Consider the following 6124-nt stretch of genomic DNA (forward strand, 5'->3'; position numbering starts at 1 on the left):
CACTCAGAGATGTCCATAGCACTTTAATTTTACTGTAAATAAGAATTTGAGTTCTCTACACTAAAGGTTATTCACATGACAGTATGTAATATATATAGGTAACTTTATTCCCCCCAAAAAAATTACAGTATGTAATAGTGATATGTAAAAGGAATTTAAATAATAAAGCATAATAATCAGAAATAGAAAAATTTATTTAATTAATTCAAATTGTTCAATACAATTAAAAATATTTAAAATTCCTTGAGTATTATCACAAATAAATAATTATTTCAATTTGTAGCATTCAAAATACAGTAGGAGGGTTTGTTTATAATTTTATAATTATATTACTCGATGGGTAGGCACCCAAAAATTATTTTTTTTTACTCCATCTTTGGTATTGCATTCTTTAAAAATTCCTTTTTTTTTTAATGAGCTTGTCTGAATCTTCAACTGTCTGGTGTTTTCAATTCTCTTCTCCTTCTCCTTTTTTATTTGGATATATATCATATTTTGTATCATCTTCTTCCCAACTTTTTTATTATTTTTTTTCTGGGAGCCTAGGCGTAAAGTTTTTAAACTTATATAGGTTTCCATCCACACATACTATGTTTTTTATTGGTTATCACAAGTGTTTATATAATTATTATTTATGTATTTTTAATATATGTGAGGAGAACATTTATTGAATATTTATTGAATATTGAACAAATCAACTCACAAGTGTTTACATAATTATTATTTTATGTATTTTTGTGTATTTATTGAATATTGAATAAACAAATCAAAAATCAAATAAAAAAAAATCATAATATAATAATGTTGTGTATGCTAAAAATGCCTTAGTAAACATGTGAACTCACATGTTGTATACGAATACCATTGGGCTACTGGTTTAAATTTTGGTTTATATCTAGTAGGACTAATAATACAATTAATGTGCATTACTAGAGTAAGCTAAGCTAGTGGCATGTTTTGAATTTAAAATGACCATTTTGATTAACTGGCATATATACAGTAAATGAAAGTGTGAAACTATTGTTTAATAGTGAGTACGGTAGGTGTACTATTTAAATGTTATGATTTTCTAAAAACCAAATGATGGTTACATCACCAATAGAGTTAGCCTAGGCATCTAGGCTTATAATAGGCCTACTAGACAATATGTGAAAAGGTAATTAAATAAAATACTTTTTGTCTTTTTCTATTTGGACATTGGAATCAATCATACATACATTTATATTTTTTTTTCTGTTACTTAGACATTTTTTCATTCATACTTCTTAAAGGATGTCACTGTAGTAATGTCTAATAAGTGCCTCTAAATTATTGAATGCACTTCCTAATGATATCACATGTACCCCGATCTCAAGGAATTGTTTTCTGTATTTTAAGTAAAAAACCACATTTCATCAAATTACTAGTATATTTTTAATGATTATTGTCAGCCGTTTTTCATCTCCTCTGCCGCATATGGCTACTAAATTCCAATAATTACCATTTATATCGTTTAGTGTCTTTATGCTTCCTGTCCTGTTTGGTTTTTTTTGTACGTGTTTTGTTCTGCCTTTTTGTTATATTGTACATGGCTTGCCCGCCACAAGTAACTTCTAGTTTAGCTTCTTCTTTTTAGCTTTTAAAAAAAATTGTATATGTTTATTTTTTGAAGCAAAAGTATATTTTTTATTATTTTAATTCTTTATTTTGGTCAAATGTTAACGTTCTATTTTAAAGAATAATAAATCTTACTTGAAATGAAATGAATTTATAAATTATGGAACTATTAAGAAAGAAAACAAATAAAATAGTTTATTCATATCGATATTGCAAAATTATTTTACAACTCTTTATAGAGTATTGAAAAACTCATTGTATGTGTTATTTTTTTAATCCTTTAAATTGTATTAAGCTATTAATCAATTTTTCCTGTAGTAATCTTTTGTGGTCATTTTTAGATTTTATTTTGCATATGTGTTATGCACACATTATGTTTGTGAACAAGCTCCATTACAAAAATGATTTTATTATTATTATTTTATTATAACTTATATTATCAAGGTTCTTTTATTTTTGAATGAATCCCAAAAGTTTGAGATCTGTCAGTCTTTATAGTGTAAAGCTGGGGTTAAGATAGAGCTAAAATCCTCTGGATAGGAAATAGGGTAATATAAACTCTTGAGATGGTGAAAAATGTTTTGCAGAGCAAAGTTTTTAATGGATTTTTATTTTATGACCTCTCCCCCCCCCCCCAACCCCCGATTACATCGTTCCTCTTGAGTTTATTTTGTAGTATAAATGAAGCATGGCCTCCTGAGCTCAATTTGATTTTTTCAAAGTTAAAATGATATAGATATGTAACAGGTTCGTACTACTAGCGTCGTAGCTTTATCGCGTAGTATTTTCCGGAGCTGCAGCACTGGCACAAACACAATAAAATCATCCACAGAGACAGTTCTTGGTTTGGAAAAGTTAAATTCTTTTATTGAAGCTAGTAACCAGTCGGAAGGAGATATAACAAAAACAGTGTTACTATTTAAGATAACATCAGTGATCGTATCATTAACGTATAGGCTACTATTGCGTTGTGTCTAGTATAACAATCAATCAACTATATTAACTATAGTAAAACAATTCTAAAATTAAGAGAGATAAAAATATAGATGCTTACCTATAACCAGTCGGAAGGAGATGAAAACCTTCACTTTGGGCTAGGCATTAGTAAGTGTCATCCATTCCCAGTTGGGTACTATGACAATTTTTAACCGATGGTACATACATTTACAATAACGTTATTTCGTAGTTTACAGAACGATTGTATTGTAACTCGAGTCATACACATGTAATTATCAATTTAAAGTTCGGTTATACAAAAAAAGAAACTATTAAAAATGCAAATCAATTAACAAAATCCCTTGTCCATTTATGAACTGACCCATACTGAAACATTATACACTAAATATTCATGACCATTTTCCCACCACTTGGATGAGGTGACTCATCTATTTATAGCATGGTCACTTATCATTCCAGCTTTTACTTTAATGGGTCCCACAAGGTTTCTCAGATTCAAGTCAGATTCAGCAGATAAATCATTCAAGTATTTGGGTATAAGCATACCTGTTACCCTGTTACATATACTAAAAGGAAAATAATATGTGTTACTAAAGTCACGTATCCATGGTGATTGTGATGACAGGCCCAGACTCTATACTATACCTGATATTACTATACTATCTGAATTAAATATTCAGCCAGTGTGCAAAAACTTCTGGATACTATTTAAGTTGATTATCAATGAAGCATTCCTATAATGCTAACACCTTTTTAATGTTTATATTATATAATGCTTTTTTTTATATACACATTATTATACATGGATAAAACATGCAATTGATTTAACATGTTAAATTGATTATTCTAATTACAATTTTTGTTGTAGTGTGTAGTATTGATAAAATTGTTAGATTTTTGGTAGGCATGTTATTATGCATAGAAATCTTTTGAATTGCAATAAATAAACACATGACCTTTTTGTACGACAATTAAAAAAAGCATTATAGTGAACAAAAACTATGATGCCAAGTTGGTGCTCTTGGCAGAAATTTGTTTAAGGATTGTTGTATTTTCTTGAGAAATCAGTAGATCAGATATATTTAAAAAACAATAAATAAAATGAAGTTGCAACAATTTGAATATCATTTATTAGTAGGAATGTACAAAAGCCCTAAACTCATACTTACAGTGAGAGCTCACACATTTCATTTTACATACACATGCACTTGAAAATGAAAGTTACACAATGATGACACATTATCTTCAAAACAAATGTAAATGTACTTTACATTAATTGTTTCTCCACTTAACTGTTTTCCTAGTCACATATTATCATTTATTATATGGGACTGTTTTGTACTACAATTCTTTATGCTGTTATCAAAATGACTTTATACTATACTGCAATATTTACATTGATCTTCTGTTCTGGTAAAGTAGACCCTATCATAGAGGCTTACACTATGTATATCAAGGTCTACTCGCCCTAATTTGGCCAAAATTTTCGGCCAACATTTTCGGCCGCTATAAATGTATTGGCCACGAAACATTAATTACATTACTCAAAATTTGCGCCACCTTAATTCTGTAGTATTTGTCCATAGTATTTCAAGAACGAATTCTGCTCATTATAATATTTTTAATTCATTTCCACGTCTGTTCATAATTTGCCTCCAAATGTTAAAGATAGTCTAGTTTTTTCCCTTTCTTCATTTATATATTCACTTAAGAAAAACTTGCCTCAAATACCTGTCTGAACTCAATGAAATGTGAAATGTTATTTTAAACTGTTTTTCTGTATTTAAGTTTATTTAATTTTTACACTTTAGGGGTGTCATACTTGATTTCATCGTTCACACCAACAGTGGATTGAATGTAATGTTTAAATATTATCTACTCAACAAAAATATATTCCATTTGTATAATGTATAGTAATAAATTAATAAACCTTACATTATGCTTTCTTTGCGCATCTAAATACCTTATAAAGTATGAATACACATGTGGTTGATAACCACAATAAAATAAAATATAGATAAATTGGCCAGACATGACATACATGTTCTTTTAATTCTAATTGGTACACATACTGGCCCACATCTTTCTGTTTCACTACACCATACTGGTCCTGCCAGTTGAATCTATTTCTACAGAGCAATCTCACTATTTAAACAAATTCCGAAACTTATTTAAAAGGTGAGATTCTATGGTGTTTTCTGTCTGCAAATAACTTTCTGAATTCCAATAATTCAGACAACAATGAATAAAAATAAACAAGAAATAATTGTTACTGTAAAAAAAGACTTTCTGAGATAACAGTTTTAATTATTGTTCTTTCTTCATTAAATGATATTTTCTAAATTGATATTCTATTTAATAATTTAAGAAATAAAGATTTATTATCAATTATTTTTGTTTAAAAATCAGTAGTAAACATTTTGTGTAACATAAACATAGTTTAAAGTACTATAGACTATAGTACTATGCATATTCTTAGTGGCATTACTCCCTAAGGTTGGAGTGACCCACTCATACCCACAAACATTTCAGTGAACAAAAAATGTATAATTTTCCATGAGCCTTCGTTGTACAGCAGCAGCCGACAAACGTACACACTAATCAAACATTTGTCATCTATATACACACCATTCGGCAAAAATATTTACCATAGAGAAAGGATTGTTTTGACCATTATTCAATGATATATATGATGGTAATTATACTTGGCCTCTATGTTGACAGCCAAAACACAGTTATTGTTTATTGAACAAAGGTCTTACAAACTAATGTCTGCATACTGTACATATCTCAAAGACCCTCAGTGCACATGCCCAGTTTGAGTTTACAAATTCCCATTTAGACTTTCTTACCAGACGTGCTTTGTGGTGTGCTCATGCCCAGTTTGTGTTTCTAAATACCCATTTTTTCAGCTTCAGTAATCTATTATAAGCTTCTGCATGGCTAATGCTTCCGTTCTCTTGAATGTAACTGCCTAAAGGACTGGTGCGAAAATTATTGTTTACTTTTGAAAATTAACTTTTTTATTTATTTTATTTACTGAAGTATAAAAAATGTTGATGGGATAAGCAATGATTATGGAACATACAGCACTTTATTTGTTTATTGGTATACTCCTGGTGAGCATGGTCTACTATGAAAGTTTTAGCCTCAGTGAATATTATTCACATCCTATACACAATATATTGAACTTTTTGTCTTCAATGTTCATCAAAATAATATATTAATATCAGATTATTTATTTTTGTTTTAAATTAGTTATATAGGATTTATATAATTTTTTATTAGATAATTGTTAGTTGCATTAAATTTGTTTGAAATGTCAGTATGTATACATATGAATAAATAATGTTTATTACTTCTTTTATAATTACTGTATAATGTCTTATTTCCAGTGATTGTTTTTGTTATATCCTTGAAATAAAAAGAATATAACATTTTTTTTGGTGTAAATTTTAATCATTTTAATAAGTCAATTGATTGATTGATTTTATTCGATAATCATACATGAAAAGTTAAAATATACAATGTATTAAAAGAATACCTGGTGTAACCCATGACACCTGGATAA

Source organism: Antedon mediterranea, chromosome 3, assembly GCF_964355755.1.
Source record: "Antedon mediterranea chromosome 3, ecAntMedi1.1, whole genome shotgun sequence".
Taxonomy (NCBI): Eukaryota; Metazoa; Echinodermata; class Crinoidea; order Comatulida; family Antedonidae; genus Antedon; species Antedon mediterranea.